We start from the raw sequence: 19,121 nt of genomic DNA on the forward strand, positions 1-19,121 counted from the left end.
GGTTTTTCCAGAAGATGACCGTATCACATCAAGCTCCAGCCAAAGAGTTCAGGGCCCTTTTCCAGTTCTCACAACCAATCAGAAGATCAGAAGTGATGTCTTGTTTGAGGCTGTAGCACCTTGGCTGGGCAAGCCCAACATCTGTCTATTGACAGACTAAGTGGTTCTGAACTACTGACCCTAACCATTTTAGCAAAAGCATATTATTTCTGTAATTTTTAAGAAGGGTAAAAAAACTAAATAAAATGGAAACGCAGACAATTCAGGGAAAGCATAAAACATATGGCTCAACATGGAGTTAGAGAGTCCCTGTACAGCGTACATTGTCACTTATGTGCAGCGCATTCACACACACTACACTACACTCCTAGTGTTTCTGTGGCAAAGGCCTCTTCCTGAAATTGAGGAATGAAGCTCTTGAAACATGCTCTGTGGAGTGAGAGAGAAAGATACCAATTAAAAGTAATTTAGACAGATTTACTGGGAGTACTACAGTTCTTATCTGACCATAAAAGCGCAGCACCAGTTTGTTCTTTCAGCAGGAGAAAGTTGTCTCCTGACATGCTGAGAGTATAATCTAAACACAAAACATCTCAACAATTTACCACTGTGAAATCAAGACAGAGAGACCGATGGCTACTCCTGATTATCTCAATGTTCAATCTTCCTTATAGAAAATTAGAAATTGTGAGGAGCAAACAAGTAAAACTAAAAGAAAAACCAAGACAAAAAATGCAATGGAATGAAAATGTACAATAATTAAGAGCTGTCAAAACCAAACAGTGTGTGCGTGTGTGTTTAAGGGCGAGTTTCACTCCAGGTCAGGTAGCCGAGAATACAAACTCTTCTCAGTTATAAACCAGTAGCTGATAGGTTGGAATCCCAGGCATTTGGAATGTTTGCATATTTTGGGCCCTCCACAGTTCCAAACTAAGACTGAAAACTACTTGTCAGCAAAACAGAGATAAGATACTGACTTTCCTTGGAGACTAGCGATGTAAACAAAGAAAATTCCATCTGTTCCATGTAACTATCAACTTTAGGACAAAAACTCAACTGTTACAGTAAAGCACTCCTTTGCTGTGCTAAGTAAACACGATAATGCTAGAGATAAAGCCATTAATTCACTAACAGGTTCAACGGGTTCTTGTTAAATAGAAAAAAGGTAAAGTAAATACAATTGGGAGAGCCATACATCTATAAAAAATTTTTTTTAAATTGTCATATAAATCTTTACCAGTGTGAGTAGTGATATGTGGTTTCAATTAAAGTGATTTGATGTCCATACTGTTAGTGATTATTAGTATGACAAGGATTGTTTTGCTTTTCATGTTACCATTATAAATCCAGATAAGTTTAATTGAGATCAAATCTATTTTGCGAGGGAGACCTAGTCCAAAGATGGCAGCAGGTTCTAGTTTTGTGCTAGTCGATTGGATTACCTGACTTAAACAAATAACTTCGATTTGAATCATTATCATCATGTATTATGGGTAATTACTGTACAGTATAGTAGCTCAAATAGTCAATGTTGTCCAGTACGCTACGGGTGATTGTTTCCCCTAGGTACAGATCTAAGATCAGCTTCCCCTCCCCCAATCCTAACCATTAGTGAGGAAAAGGCTAAACTTATTCATCAGCATCAAGGGGCAACTTCACCCTACATCTGTCCAGTAGTGTCTTGCCTTACTTGGATCTTTTGGCCATCTCGTTGCCGTCCCATCGCGGGCTTTAAGGGTAGGATGTCACGCCCTAGCCTTAAAGTTGGACTAGTAACCGAAAGGTTGCAAGTTCGGATCCCTGAGCTGACAAGGTACAAATCTGTCGTTCTGCCCCTGAACAGGCAGTTAACCCGCTGTTCCTAGGCCGTCATTGAAAATAAGAATTTGTTCTTAACTGACTTGCCTAGTAAAATAAAGGTAAAAAAATAATAAAGTTATCTGTGTTTTCTATATTATTTTGGTTAGGCCAGGGTGTGACATGGGTGATTTATTTGTGTTTTGTCTTGTCTAGGGGTTTATTAGATTTATGGGGTTGTGTTCAGTGTAGTTGTCTAGGCAAGTCTATGGTTGCCTGGAGTGGTTCTCAATCAGAGGCAGGTGTTTATCGTTGTCTCTGATTGGGAACCATATTTAGGCAGCCATATTCTTTGGGTATTTTGTGGGTGGTTGTCTCTTGTGTCAGTGTTTGTGCCACACGGGAATATTTTCTTGTTTTGTATTCTGTTCATGTTTAGTTTCTCTGATTAAAGAACCATGGACTTTAACCACGCTGCACTTTGGTCCTCCTCTCCTTCCCAGGAAGAAAACTGTTACATAGGACTTCTGCAACTGCCGGTGGAGCTGCCCACTGTTGGTGAAGTGGTACACAGACTGGAATGTCAGGGTGGGCTGGTCCCATGGGGAGTAGAGGAAGGTCCACTGGAGGAGGAGAGGTGAGAGAAAGAGGGAGAAAAAGAGAGTTTGGGGAGGAAGACATAGTGAGAATGAAAGGTGTGTGTGTTACTCACCATGGACAAGGAAACATAAGTTTTTCTACATGAGGAGAAGAGTGAGCTTTGTGAATCCCTCTGCATCGTACTCCACCACCCCCCTGCATAAAGACACTGTGCCCACCATAACAATCAAATACAATGTTACAGATATGCTTGCTCCCACAAAATGTTTCCTTGCCCTTCTCCCTTACATGAGCACGCACACCAGACTCACATTCCAAATTGACTGAGAAAGGCAGCAATGTACTCTCTCATCTTGTGGTAGTCTTGAATGATATACTACACCTGAGAACAGGGGAGGGAGGGAGAGAAACACCTACACTATTCTCAGATACCAGCAAATACCAGCTGAAGCAGAACTGTACAATATTAAAATGTTACTTTTTGGATTGGCCTCCTGAAAAGCCAACCAAATAAACTGAAAATAAAAAGCTATTTAAATCACTTAATCAATTGAGTGACTTGAGTTCAAATTTGCCCCAGTTAAATCCATGTGTACCAACCAGGGTTTTGCTACTTTGATGCAAAAATGTACACTGATCAAATACATATCCAGCATCTCAAGAAGACGAGAAACAATATCATTAAAGGATCAATCGATAGTCTTCTACTTAATACGGCAGGGTTTTTAATGAGTGCACTTATCGAAACACTGAGATGTCAAACTCAAAGCGTATCAGAGAATGTGTGTACACTTGGGGTCAGACACCAACCTGACGACCCCTTAATGACGCTAATAAGCATGAAGCGCACGCATCCACCCACCACCCCACACACACAAGCCAGACTGTTGTAGTGTGTTGATAGCTCTGAGTTGCGGTTGCTGGTGTGTGTGCCGAGCAGGGACGCTCCAGGTTCGGTCAACTATTGACTGTTCTGGACAGGTGAGCAAGACTGAGGTGACTGCACTGACCACCTTACAGCCCCAGACCGAAATCCCCAATTCTAAATCGCAAAAATAGCATAGTCCAGTCAACCAAGGGGTATTCTGTGTCAAAAATCAGTTGTCATTAGTAAAGTATATAAGCATGCACAGAAGGGGAAGTTTCCCTGTACCATAGACAAGGCATTAGCTTGTTTCCCTCCAATTCCAATCTTAACCATGCATTACAATATGTCTGTGTTGCTGGTGATTTCATTACATCACCTATGGTTGTGGTTATTTATAAATACAAACATAGTATCCATTCACAAAGGTTATGAATAAATGCCTGTGTTTCCCGATGCATTGGGTGCCTTTTCTCAGTGGGTTTTTCTCAGTCTGCCACACACACACACACACACACACACACACACACACACACACACACACACACACACACACACACACACACACACACACACACGTACACCTCCTGCTGGGAAACACACAACACAGTGACTCAGACACCCCTATTCAAGTCTATTCGTCTTTGTTTACGTAGGACCAAGTGGGGGGTAGTCACAGCTCTCTGAAAGGCAGCAAGGCCACTGTCTGTAAAGAGTGTGTTTATTTAGTCACAGCAGGGTGTGTGTGGAATTGTGGATCACTGTACTTAAACACACCCGCCCTCCCTGGCATGACAACAGGGAATCAAGCATTCCTATTGGCTGTGTGGTAGTCTAACCGATGACAAAAAGGTGAGATCATGCAGCAGGTATTCAATGTGCCCGCACCCAGGACGTGCCGCATCCGCTTCTGGCATGTGTACATGCCCCTGGAGGGTATTATGCAATGTGTCCGGAAGTGTTTCCTGTTGTAATGTGTAACAATCCTCATTCACCTCATTTCTCTCTCACATACACTGAAGTTTTGCTTTTCATAATGTGTCAGGTCTTCCATCAACACATCTCAAATCAAATTGTATTTGTCAAATGCGCCTTACCGTGAAATGCTTACTTATAAGCCCTTAACCAACAATGCAGTTCAAGAAATAAAGTTAAGAATGACTAAATAAACTATTGTGAAAAAAGAAACAAGAAAATTACATAACAATAACAAAGCTATATACAGGGGGGTACCGGTACCGAGTCAATGTGCGGGGGTACAGGTTAGTCAAGGTAATTTGTACATTTAGGTAGGGGTAAAGTGACTATGCATAAATAATAAACAGAGAGTAGCAGCAGTGTAAAAACAAAGGGGGGGTTCAACGTAAGTAGTCCAGGTGGCCATTTGATTAATTGTTCAGCAGTCTTATGGCTTGGGGGCAGAAGCTGTTAACCTCTTAGGTTTTTCAATTTCCGCGTGAAGACATACCCAAATCCAACTGCCTGTAGCTCAGGCACAGAACCAAGGATATGCATATTCTTGGTAACATTTGAAAAGAAAACACTCTGAAGTTTGTGTAAATGTGAATTGAATGTAGGAGAATATAACAATAGATCTAGTTTAGATAATACAATAAAAAAACGTATATTTTTTTTATTTTATTGTTGTATCATTATCATCAAAGTTTCAGAATGATAACTTCTAAAATGAGTGTGCTACATGACATTTATCATGAAGTCACGCAGGTGTCCCACACAAGTAGCTCAAATGTACCCAAGTGGCCAAATTGGTGAAGTTATAAATTTTTAATGGAATAACTATATACAAAATACCAAAATGGTATTCTAACACCCCCCCCCCCCCAAAAAAAAAAATATGGAGAAAAAAAGATATACATTCACAAAATAACACTTTCAATATTTGGAAGACCCTCAGTCCTCTACACAATATTATGCTGTACACAATTATGTACACAATTATGTTGTATTTCTGCAGGCACTTCAATACATTTCGGCAGATGAACACCACTTGTGACAGGAGCTGGATGAACCAGCTTCAGTGAGGAATGGACACCTTGGCACTGGGGGCTCACATTTGGAGTCAGTGTCACTGTGAAAGAAAATGTTCAGTTAGAATAGTTTCACATATGAGCCCTGTATCAACAGGTATAATAAACAGATATATATAGAGTACAGGGAACATAAGGTTGAATATATTATTATAGACCTGCTAGATCTACTGTCTCATTTATATTATGACATTTCAGCTAGATCTACTGTCTCTATTATATTATGACAGACCAGCTAGATTTACTGTCTTTATTATATTACAGCAGACCAGCTGTATCTACTGTCTCCATTATACTTTGGCCATTGTTGTGGGCCTGCCCTCCACTCAACAGCCTCAAATAGGCTATTTCATTTCACAACTAATATTTTATATTATTAATTTCAAACAACGGCATTAGCATGAGAAGAACTTACCAGTCCAAAACGATGTCCTCTCCATTCATTTTTTTGGGGGAATCGCTAAATGAATCATTCTCGATCAATTTCTTCTAAAATTGTGTGTACATCTGTATATCTAGACTTAGATTTAGCTTTCCCTGACTTAGTCGCCATACTGATTGATATATAAACAGCTGAATATGCACTTTACCAAAACAATGCTTTGCGCAACATGCGTAGCTCCTTCCGGTATGAATCGTCAATGGCAAATGAACCTCTTTACGCCGACGTTTACTACATGGGTTGGTCTTCCAACACAAACATTACATTTTGCCGTTTACCTCAGCTCATTGGCTATCTTCCCAGCTAGATTTCAAGACGATCAGTGGTCATGGGGTTAAAATACAGTCAATCAACGAAACAGCGGGCAAATCATTGGTGCAGAATGATGTCATTACTTGTTGTCTTCAAATTGGTTTAGTTCAGTCAATACGTCCCGCGAAATGGCCCATCAGGTTTGATTGTGTTACAAACAAACCAGTTGATGGCAATGAAACCAAACATGACTGGAAAAGTCACGTTTTGTGTGTGTATTTACCTCAAACGTGTCGTCAAAAATGGAATGAGACGGAATTCACGACACAAGCGGTTCACAAAATGTTTCGTATTAGGATATAAACATGGATTTTATCAAACAAAAGACCATTTATTGTATAACAATGAGCATTGGGATTGCAAACAGAGGAAGATCGTCAAAAGGTAAACAATTTATTTTATTGCAGTTTGTGATTTTGATACGCCTGTGCTGATTGAAATAGTTGTTTTTTATGGGGCTCTCTCCTCATTTAATCGCATCGTATTCTTTCGCAGTAAATCCTTTTTTAAATCTGACAACGCAGTTGGATTAGCAAGATTCTAGGCTTAAAAAAAAACGTGAGACACTTGTATTATGACTATTTATGTAGCGATCACCGTATGTTGTCGAATTTCATCCCGCTACCGGGTTCCGCTCTGGGACCGCTCGTGGTGCGGTAGCAGAGAGAACAGTCTATGACTGGAGTCTTTGAAAAACAGTGTGTTTCATAAACCAAAAGAATGGCTCAGACATATTCAGCATTGCATCAGCAAAGGTGACACAGATGTCAGTTGTGCTCTAAATACTGAGTTCAACAGAAAAATAGGTGACTACAATTACCAAAATAACATGCTATTACATTTTGAGGTCTGACTGATTCATGTAGTACAGCCCACCTTTAGTGTGCTTCATTGTGAATGCTTGTTCCTGAAAGGAATTTAAACCAACAAATTCTCATTTGTTTGGATTTTGGTTCAATTTAGTCTGTGTCTGGCCAGGTAAAAGACAGTTCTTTCTTCTTTCACAATACAATTTAACAAAATCCGGTCCAATGGGAGCCTGATGAAGACCTGGTGGTCTAAACATTGTCTAATCAATTCACATGGGAACATGATGCAGTGTACAGAGTACACTTTTTGATGTGAAGCATGTGCTCCAAGTCTATCGATATGCAGATGTTATTTTTTTTCTATTCATCAAAACACTCAATGAATAATTGACGTCCTGTTTTGTGGAGAAAAGCAGTTGGATGCTTACACACATACTTCTGCTCCTATTTGATGGAGTAACATCGACCTATCCCCTTCTCTCTCTTCACCCTGTTGTGCTGCTCTTTTCTTCCCCCTGGCTTACAGGGAAAGCAAACAGGCCACGTTGCATGCGTGAGCGTTGCAAAATACATTAACGCGTGCATGTTAGTAAATAATAATATCCACACTGCTTGCGCATGTCAACAAGCGTTTGTGTTGCCAAACACTAAAATAGAAAATAGGTTTTATTTAATATGTTTGACGCACTGCAATTCCCGTGTCTCCAATCTACCCACATGGGTATACAAACCCACGTGGGTGCTTGAAAGATGAACAAGGAGAATCAAAGATAAACTAAAAACTAACTAGGTTCCCCTTTTATCTGTGGATCAATCGGAGTAGAGAAACATGTGATTTTGTATGACTCTGGGTCCAAATTCTACAAATATCCAGCTAAAGAAAGGAACATATGCATTGAAGGTAAAATGACAACCCAATGTTATTCTCCCAGGACAAACTACAGCAACAGCAAGCTACAAACGTCCATGAATGTTTCATGTGTGTTTTGACCTACCCCAAATGAATATAGTTGGTTCTATTATTTTAACCTGTGTGTCATGATCACGTCTGGTGTGGATAGACAAAATCAGCATGCAGATGATGGCCAGCGTGGATACACGGACAGTTTGGTCACGGTGTTAATCCACCTTCATATCATCCCCCCCCCCCACACACACCACTGCCCTCATTGACCTCAGATGAGGTGAAGCACCCCTGGGGAACTCGCTCCACTGTAGCTGGGTCTTGGCTCAGACAACCAGGGGCTGGCTGGGGGTTGACTGGGGACAGCGGTAGCGTCTCCCTGAGTATGCTGGCCAGTGTCCAGGTGAGGGAGGGAGGGAGGGGAGAGGTGGGGTTAACGGGACCCACCCTGGGGGTAGTGACATAGCAGTATGTCAACATTCCATCTCTCCCCCTCAACCCCCAGTGAGAGCAGAGACAGACTGTGGAGGTTGGCCAGTATACCAGAGCCGGCATCAGACAATGATCAGCTGGGGGGCATTTTGTTTCAAAGGAGGGGCACTCATTTTTGATGCCATATTTATAGTTACATAAAATATATGCAAACAAATCTTCTATCAACAGGTTTCTGTGCCTATGCACCACATAACCAATAAGCAAAGCATAACTTCCAACATTCTAATTACCGACATTGGGCGCTTCAACATCAAGATTTGCGTTTTCAACATTCAATTAGACTAGGCTAATGTCAAGCTCAAGAAACAGAAAATACATCCCTCCATACCTTATACTCAGTGTAGTAGGCTAGGTCATAGGTCTAGTGTAATACCCAAACATTTGATCATCATTTTGAAGAGTAGCAATGGCCTCGTCTCCCTAGGCAGACAGGTTGCTAAAGGTAATACTTTTTAAAAGTGAAATAACAAATCTTCAGGCTATATTAAAGCATTATGTTCTAGGTGCGTGAGGAATAGCCGCACTGAGGGGAGAGGAAAGCTTTCCTGAATAACTGGGCCTGCTGGGAGTATAATATTATTGGGGGCCACATTATTATAGGAACGACTTGGGAGAATGATGAGCCACAACAACAGACCCGGTATCTCAGTATCAGAAGTCAAAATACATCCAGACTGGCCTGCTAATGTGCCTTTTTTTAGAACTTGTCAAGAGTAGACCCACAACTAATCCAAATGGTTGCCTAGGCAGATGCACTTATTTCGGGAATGAAAACATTCAAAACGCAGGGCTTTGATGAGCTTCAAAATAAAATTCACTCAAGTTTACAGCAAAAATATTGTAATAATAATAATACAGTTAATAATTTTGGTGTTGTGGTCTATGTAGGATAATTTCATCACCATCCAATGTGATCACATCATTGCACTCACTCTCTCTCCTGTCAAACTCCCTGCCAGTTGTTTTGGATGCTTTATACAGTTGCTTGCGAAAGTATTCACCCCCATTGGCATTTCCTATGTTGTTGCCTTACTGCCTGGAATTCAAATGGATTTTTGGGGGGTTTGTATTTGATTTACACAACATGCCTACCACTTTGAAGATGCAAAATATTTATTGTGAAACAAGACAAAAAAAACAGAACTTCAGCGTGCATAACTATTCACCCCCCCCCCCCCCCCAAAGTAAATACTTTGTAGAGCCACCTTTTTCAACAATTACAGCTGCAATTCTCTTGGTTTGTCTCTATAGGCTTAGCACATCTCGCTACTGGGATGTTTGCCCCTTTTTTTCAAAGCAAAACTGCTCCAGCTGCTTCAAGTTGGATGGGTTCCACTGGTGTACAGCAATATTTAAGTCATACCACAGATACTCAATTGGATTGAGATCTGGGCTTTGACTAGGCCATTCCAAGACGTTTTGGTGGGCGGCCCTCTTGGCAGGTTTGTTGTGGTGCCATATTCTTTAGATTTTTTATTATGGATTTAAATGATGCTCCGTGGGATGTTCAAAGTTTCTGATATTTTTTGACAACCCAACCCTGATCTGTACTTATAATAATAAATATAATATAATATAATATATCCCATTTAGCAGACGCTTTTGTCCAAAGCGACTTACAAGTCGGCTGGGGCCACTACTTTTACATATGGGTGGTCCCAGCGGGAATCGAACCCACGACGCTTGGCGTTGCAAGCGCCATGCTCTACCGACTGAGCCACACAGGACATACTTCTCCACAACTTTGTCCCTGACCTGTTTGAGGAGCTCCTTGGTCCTCATATTGCCGCTTGCTTGGTGGTGCCCCTTGCTTAGTGGTGATTGCTGAATCTGGGGCCTTTCAGAACAGGTGTATATATATAAACTGAGATCATGTGACACTTAGTCCACCTGTGTGCAATCTAACTAATTATGTGACTCCTGAAGGTAATTGGTTGCACCAGATCTTATTTAGAGCTTAATAGCAAATGGGGTGAGTACATATGCACGCACCACTTTTTTTTATTTTTTTTAGAAACAAGTAATTTTTGTCATTTTACCAATTTGGATTATTTTGTGTATGTCCGTTATGTCAAATCCAAATAAAAGGCCATTTAAATTACAGGTTGTAATGCAACAAAATAGGAAAAATGCCAAGGAGAATGAATACTTTTGCAAGGCACTATATATGCTGGCTATACATTCAGCTAGGATTTCTCCTTGAATATGCTATTAGTAAAGAAAAAGCTTGATATAACTGTCCAATAAGCTATTGTAGACTAGCTGTTCCTGGGACTCCACAAGACCTAAGGAATAGCTGAAAGGCAGCACCGCAGTGGAGAGATTACAGAGAAGACAGACAAGCTCTCAGAAAAAAAAAATATAAAAAAGGGTTATTTGGCTGTCCCCATAGGAGAAGCCTTTTGGGTTCCATGTAGAACCCTCTGTGGAAAGGGTTTTTCATGGAACCCAAAAGGGTTCTTCCTGGAACCAAAAGGGTTCTACCTGGAACCAAAAGGGGTTCTTCAAAGGGTTTTCCTATGGGAGCAGCCAAAGAAGTCTTTTAGGTTCTAGATAGCACTTTTTTTAATAGATTTTTTACAAGAGTGTAGCCTACAATATCTGTGCTTTCGCCTCGCGAGGCTGCGCTCCCAGTCCCCAGCTCAAAAAAGCTCCCTTATTGCTGAAATATTTTAGGGACATGAAAATTATCCTACCTAGGCTTGAGGTCTTGGTGGTAAATGGTTATTCTGTCATACCTTGTTGGTGAGGAGCTGGCAGACTTGAGGTACATAGTCGATGAGGCAGCCTCCACTAGGGAATGTTGGGATGTGTAGTGCAGAGGAACCTCCCAGGGCGCTGATGGACAGAAAGAAAAATAAAGAGTTAAACGACAGTACACAGCAATTCACAGCAATTCAACTCATATCCCTATTAAGACCCTAGCCAGCAGATTGCTTACAGCCGTGCTAGGGTCGGACAGGCTTCCTGTGTAGATTAAGACACTGCGTAGCTGTATTTCTCCACATGTATCCTTCTCACACATACAAACCCCTCCAAAGCCTAATTTGAACAGCTGAAAAACACACAACCCCTCAAAGAGAAGGGGAAGGTTTCTGGCATGATGCTTGACGCAAATCAGCAAAAAAGACGATAGTCATGTGCCCATTCAACCTGGCCTCAGAGCCATAGGAAACAGTTAAGAACAAATTATTATTTACAATGATGGCCTACCCCGACCAAACCCAGACGATGCTGGGCCAATTGTGTGCCGCCCTATGGGACTCCCAATCACGACCGAATGTGATGCAGCCTGGATTTGAACCAGGCAGTGACACCTCTTGCACTGAGATGCAGTGCCTTAGACTCCCGGGTAAGACGTATGACACAACGTCCTCTAATTCGTATGGTATTGTACAGAAGGGGTCATAGATTAAACCATACAACTACACTCTAGGGGTCATTGTGAGAAGTCACGTCCTGTCTTGTGAGGACCACTATTGTGAGTATTGTGAGGACCTGTCTTGTGAGGACCACTGATGTCCTCTACTCTGGTCTTGCAGCGTCGCTCCGGTGGTGATTATCGCACGTTTGCATAATCAGGAAATCAGGAAAACCAACAGTTCGTTCGGGCCTGGGATGACTAACCGACCGACGGTCGTCATTCCTCGTTTTTCTTCTCCTTTTCTCCGTGGGCAAAAGAGAGGGATGAACCAGTGAGCTTGTTGGAGGTCCCTGGCTGAAGCAGTTGTGGGACAAGTTTTGCGGAACAGTCATAGGTGAACGATTATGATCGGCATTGACGTGACTTGAGTATCCTCGTAACTGACTGACTGCTCCTTTTACTGCTGAACTATCATGGGTAGGATACGTCAGAGGTCAAACATGCTGCCACGGAGCCTCGGGGGCGGGATGCGTGTTTGACGAGGGATCACGAAGGCCCAATAGAAATCATAAACCATGTTTTTTCATTGTGTGAATTAGATTGAATGTCATTATAAGGCAGTATTTGGTGTTCTACAGTAGTGGTGTTGTGTTTCACCTTTTAACAAGAATATGACTAATAGTCCTGGGTTCACATAGTATTTTCTTTCAAATATTTGATTGAGTCTGCATGGAGTGCCAGAAGGACAGGGTTTGCACTTTAGGGGATATTCTGCTTCTATAGCTCCAAACAAGCTCAATCAACCAAATATTTTTCTCAATCAACCAAATATTTTTCTGAATTGAAAACAAACACTATTTAAACCCAGGCCCCTATTCAGGTCTCTACATAACTTTAGTTACAAGTTTATATGCAATGTTCTGGACATTTCACCTTACTGAACACAACTCTGATGGCCCAAAACCACAAGGTGTGGTGGGAAAGGATGATGATATCGTATGGGTCAGACAGAGGTTGTAACTGGAAAAAGCATTTGAAAAAGTCACATTGCAATATCCAGGCATGAGGGGGAGTTGCCTGAGCACATTGTGGGAGGCAGTTAATGTAATCCATGGATGTTCATCAGTAGATTCATCATGTCTAAAATTCTTTGGGAGTCTTCTTACTGGCAGGACTCATTTATAAACTGACGACTGTGCGGAATATACACAATGTGGGCTGTGACTGCTTCCCTTTAATGCAGTTTTGCAAAGCAAAAAATTGCGGTTTAGCAACTATCCAGTGTTGCTCATGATTTAGATACAGTATGAGTAAAAAGTTGGACACACCTAATTTCTCTTTATTTTTTACTATTTTCTACATTGTAGAATAATAGTGAAGACATCAAATCTATGAAGGAACACATATGGAACCATGTAGTGACCAAAAAACATTTGAGATTTGAGATTCTTCAAAGTAGCCACCCTTTGCCTTGACAACAGCTCTGCACACTGTTGGCATTTTCTCAAGTAGCTTCATAAGGTACCTGAAATGCACCTGGAATGCATTTTAAAAAAAGTGTGCCTTGTTAAAAATTAATGTGGAATTTCTTTCCTGGACTACCACAGCATTCTGTAGCGATATGCCATCCCACCTGGTTTGCTCTTAGTGGTACTATCATTTGTTTTTCAACAGAAAAATGAACCAAAACACACCTCCAGGCTGTGTTAGGGGCTATTTGACCAAGGAGAGTGATGAGTGCTGCATCAGATGACCTGGCCTCCACTATCACCCAACCTCAAACCAATTGAGATGGTTGGACCACCGAGGGAAGAAAAAGAAGCCAACAAGTGCTCAGCATGTGGGAACTTCAGACTGTTGGAAAAGCATTCCAGGTGAAGCTGGTTGAGAGAATGTCAAGCGTGTGCAAAGCTATCAGCAAGGCAAAGGGTGGCTACTTTGAAGAATCTCAAATATAACATTTACAGTGCCTTGCGAAAGTATTCGGCCCCCTTGAACTTTGCGACCTTTTGCTCGAGCTCGAGCTCAGTGAGGTTGGATGGAGAGCATTTGTGAACAGCAGTTTTCAGTTCTTTCCACAGATTCTCGATTGGATTCAGGTCTGGACTTTGACTTGGCCATTTTAACACCTGGATATGTTTATTTTTGAACCATTCCATTGTAGATTTTGCTTTATGTTTTGGATCATTGTCTTGTTGGAAGACAAATCTCCGTCCCAGTCTCAGGTCTTTTGCAGACTCCATCAGGTTTTCTTCCAGAATGGTCCTGTATTTGGGTCCATCCATCTTCCCATCAATTTTAGCCATCTTCCCTGTCCCTGCTGAAGAAAAGCAGGCCCAAACCATGATGCTGCCACCACCATGTTTGACAGTGGGTATGGTGTGTTCAGGGTGATGAGCTGTGTTGCTTTTACGCCAAACATAACGTTTTGCATTGTTGCCAAAAGGTTCAATTTTGGTTTCATCTGACCAGAGCACCTCCTTACACATGTTTGTTGTGTCTCCCAGGTGGCTTGTGGCAAACTTTAAACAACACTTTTTTATGGATATCTTGAAGAAATGGCTTTCTTCTTGCCACTCTTCCATAAAGGCCAGATTTGTGCAATATACAACTGATTGTTGTCCTATGGACAGAGTCTCCCACCTCAGCTGTAGATCTCTGCAGTTCATCCAGAGTGATCATGGGCCTCTTGGCTGAATCTCTGATCAGTCTTCTCCTTGTATGAGCTGAAAGTTTAGAGGGACAGCCAGGTCTTGGTAGATTTGCAGTGGTCTGATACTCCTTCCATTTCAATATTATCGCTTGCACAGTGCTCCTTGGGATGTTTAAAGCTTGGGAAACCTTTTTGTATCCAAATCCGGCTTTAAACTTCTTCACAACAGTATCTCGGACCTGCCTGGTGTGTTCCTTGTTCTTCATGATGCTCTCTGCGCTTTTAACGGACCTCTGAGACTATCACAGTGCAGGTGCATTTATACGGAGACTTGATTACACACAGGTGGATTGTATTTATAATCATTAGTTATTTAGGTCAACATTGGATCATTCAGAGATCCTCACTGAACTTCTGGAGAGTTTGCTGCACTGAAAGTAAAGGGGCTGAATAATTTTGCACGCCCAATTTTTCAGTTTTTGATTTGTTAAAAAAGTTTGAAATATCCAATAAATGTCATTCCACTTCATGATTGTGTCCCACTTGTTGTTGATTCTTCACAAAAAAATACAGTTTTATATCTTTATGTTTGAAGCCTGAAATGTGGCAAAAGTTCGCAAAGTTCAAGGGGGCCGAATACTTTCGCAAGGCACTGTATTTTGATTTGTTAAATACTTTTTTGGTTACTACGTGATTCTATATGTGTTATTTCATAGTTTTGATGTCTTCACTATTATTCTACAATGTAGAAAATAGTCAAAATAAAAAACATGGAATGACTAGTTGTCCAAACTTTTCACTGGTACTGTATATATAGTGTATGTAATGCATTTGAAAATGTCATGCATGTATTTGAAAAACATTCTGAAAAACATTTTAGAATATATTTCCACATGTATTTATCTATATATTTAAAATGGTATTTGGAAATGTTTAATAAAATATATTCCAAATCAAATCAAATCAAAATTTATTTGTCACATACACATGGTTAGCAGATGTTAATGCGAGGGTAGCGAAATGCTTGTGCTTCTAGTTCCGACAATGCAGTAATAATCAACAAGTAATCTAACTAACAATTCCTAAACCACTGTCTTATACACAGTGTAAGGGGATAAAGAATATGTACATAAGGATATATGAATGAGTGATGGTACAGAGCAGCATAGGCAAGATACAGTAGATGGTATCGAGTACAGTGTATACATATGAGATGAGTATGTAAACAAAGTGGCATAGTTAAAGTGGCTAGTGATACATGTATTACATAAGGATGCAGTCGATGATATAGAGTACAGTATATACGTATGCATATGAGATGAATCATGTAGGGTAAGTAACATTATTTAAGGTAGCATTGTTTAAAGTGGCTAGTGATATATTTACATTTCCCATCAATTCCCATTATTAAAGTGGCTGGAGTTGAGTCAGTGTCAGTGTGTTGGCAGCAGCCACTCAATGTTAGTGGTGGCTGTTTAACAGTCTGATGGCCTTGAGATAGAAGCTGTTTTTCAGTCTCTCGGTCCCAGCTTTGATGCACCTGTACTGACCTCGCCTTCTGGATGATAGCGGGGTGAACAGGCAGTGGCTCGGGTGGTTGATGTCCTTGATGATCTTTATGGCCTTCCTGTAACATCGGGTGGTGTAGGTGTCCTGGAGGGCAGGTAGTTTGCCCCCGGTGATGCGTTGTGCAGACCTCACTACCCTCTGGAGAGCCTTACGGTTGTGTGCGGAGCAGTTGCCGTACCAGGCGGTGATACAGCCTGCCAGGATGCTCTCGATTGTGCATCTGTAGAAGTTTGTGAGTGCTTTTGGTGACAAGCCAAATTTCTTCAGCCTTATGAGGTTGAAGAGGCGCTGCTGCGCCTTCTTCACGATGCTGTCTGTGTGAGTGGACCAATTTAGTTTGTCTGTGATGTGTATGCAGAGGAACTTAAAACTTGCTACTCTCTCCACTACTGTTCCATCGATGTGGATAGGGGGGTGCTCCCTCTGCTGTTTCCTGAAGTCCACAATCATCTCCTTAGTTTTGTTGACGTTGAGTGTGAGGTTATTTTCCTGACACCACACTCTGAGGGCCCTCACCTCCTCCCTGTAGGCCGTCTCGTCGTTGTTGGTAATCAAGCCTACCACTGTTGTGTCGTCCGCAAACTTGATGATTGAGTTGGAGGCGTGCGTGGCCACACAGTCGTGGGTGAACAGGGAGTACAGGAGAGGGCTCAGAACGCACCCTTGTGGGGGCCCAGTGTTGAGGATCAGCGGGGTGGAGATGTTATTGCCTACCCTCACCACCTGGGGGCGGCCCGTCAGGAAGTCCAGTACCCAGTTGCACAGGGCGGGGTCGAGACCCAGGGTCTCGAGCTTGATGACGAGCTTGGAGGGTACTATGGTGTTAAATGCCGAGCTGTAGTCGATGAACAGCATTCTCACATAGGTATTCCTCTTGTCCAGATGGGTTAGGGCAGTGTGCAGTGTGGTTGAGATTGCGTCGTCTGTGGACCTATTTGGGCGGTAAGCAAATTGGAGTGGGTCTAGGGTGTCAGGTAGGGTGGAGGTGATATGGTCCTTGACTAGTCTCTCAAAGCACTTCATGATGACGGAAGTGAGTGCTACGGGGCGGTAGTCGTTTAGCTCAGTTACCTTAGCTTTCTTGGGAACAGGAACAATGGTGGCCCTCTTGAAGCATGTGGGAACAGCAGACTGGTATAGGGATTGATTGAATATGTCCGTAAACACACCAGCCAGCTGGTCTGCGCATGCTCTGAGGGCGCGGCTGGGGATGCCGTCTGGGCCTGCAGCCTTGCGAGGGTTAACACGTTTAAATGTTTTACTCACCTCGGCTGCAGTGAAGGAGAGACCGCATGTTTCTGTTGCAGGCCGTGTCAGTGGCACTGTATTGTCCTCAAAGCGGGCAAAAAAGTTATTTAGTCTGCCTGGGAGCAAGACATCCTGGTCCGTGACTGGGCTGGATTTCTTCCTGTAGTCCGTGATTGACTGTAGACCCTGCCACATGCCTCTTGTGTCTGAGCCGTTGAATTGAGATTCTACTTTGTCTCTGTACTGACGCTTAGCTTGTTTGATAGCCTTACGGAGGGAATAGCTGCACTGTTTGTATTCAGTCATGTTACCAGACACCTTGCCCTGATTGAAAGCAGTGGTTCGCGCTTTCAGATTCACGCGAATGCTGCCATCAATCCACGGTTTTGGTTAGGGAATGTTTTAATCGTTGCTATGGGAACGACATCTTCAACGCACGTTCTAATGAACTCGCACACCGAATCAGCGTATTCGTCAATGTTGTTATCTGACGCAATACGAAACATGTCCCAGTCCATGTGATGGAAGCAGTCTTGGAGTGTGGAGTCAGCTTGGTCGGACCAGCGTTGGACAGACCTCAGCGTGGGAGCTTCTTTTTTTAGTTTTTGTCTGTAGGCAGGTATCAGCAAAATAGAGTCGTGATCAGCTTTTCCGAAAGGGGGGCGGGGCAGGGCCTTATATGCGTCGCGGAAGTTAGAGTAACAGTGATCCAAGGTTTTCCCACCCCTGGTTGCGCAATCGATATGCTGATAAAATTTAGGGAGTCTTGTTTTCAGATTAGCCTTGTTAAAATCCCCAGCAACAATGAATGCAGCCTCCGGATAAATGGTTTCCAGTTTGCAAAGAGTTAAATAAAGTTTGTTCAGAGCCATCAATGTGTTTGCTTGGGGGGGGATATATACGGCTGTGATTATAATCGAAGAGAATTCTCTTGGTAGATAATGCGGTCTACATTTGATTGTGAGGAATTCTAAATCGGGTGAACAGAAGGATTTGAGTTCCTGTATGTTTCTTTCATCGCACCATGCCTCGTTAGCCATAAGGCATACACCCCCACCCCTCTTCTTACCAGAAAGGTGTTTGTTTCTGTCGGCGCGATGCGTGGAGAAACCCGTAGGCTGCACCGCTTCGGATAGCGTCTCTCCAGTGAGCCATGTTTCCGTGAAGCACAGAACGTTACAGTCTCTGATGTCCCTCTGGAATGCTACCCTTGCTCGGATTTCATCAACCTTGTTGTCAAGAGACTGGACATTGGCAAGAAGAATGCTATGAAGTGGGTGCTATGAATGCTCTGTAGTCTGACCAGAAGACCGCCTCGTTTCCCTCTTTTTCGTAGTAGTTTTTTTGGGTCGCTGCATGCGATCCATTCAGTTGTCCTGTTTGTAAGGCAGAACACAGGATCCACGTCGCGAAAAACATCTTCTTGGTCGTACTGATGGTGAGTTGACGCTGATCTTATATACAGTAGTTCTTCTCGACTGTATGTAATGAAACCTAAGATGACCTGGGGTACTAATGTAAGAAATAACACGTAAAAAAAACAAAAAACTGCATAGTTTCCTAGGAACGCGAAGCGAGGCGGCCATCTCTGTCGGCGCCGGGAGTAGACGTGCACTTAAATGTATCTTGTAAGAAATATTTTAATTAAAATGCAAGGCAAATAAAAAAGTAGACAATCATATTGTCATGAAAAGGTTCTTGTCTCAACAATTATACCTAATTACAATTTAAATTAAACACACCATAACACATTAACTGGTGTGACAATCCATTTCATGGGAGGCCAAAAAGCACAATGGAAAGCCACACACCCAACAAGCCATGCTTCCAAGTCTTCTAATAGGCTGCCACTGCTACAATATTCACTGAGTATACAAAACATTAGCAACACCTGCTCTTTCCATGACATAAACTGACCAGGTACATCCAGGTATGATCCTTTATGTATGTCACTTATTAAATACACTTGGGTTCTGTGTGGCTCAGTCGGTAGAGCATGGCGCTTGCAACGCCAA

At 42.2% G+C, this 19,121-nt stretch overlaps 1 pseudogene; it reads right to left on the reverse strand.

Moving 5' to 3' along the window:
- Positions 1 to 359: 359 nt before the first annotated feature.
- LOC135508590 (BRISC and BRCA1-A complex member 2-like) overlaps positions 360 to 19,121 on the reverse strand; it is a 200,554-nt pseudogene continuing 181,792 nt past the window's right edge.

This window comes from Oncorhynchus masou, chromosome 21, assembly GCF_036934945.1.
Source record: "Oncorhynchus masou masou isolate Uvic2021 chromosome 21, UVic_Omas_1.1, whole genome shotgun sequence".
Taxonomy (NCBI): domain Eukaryota; kingdom Metazoa; phylum Chordata; class Actinopteri; order Salmoniformes; family Salmonidae; genus Oncorhynchus; species Oncorhynchus masou.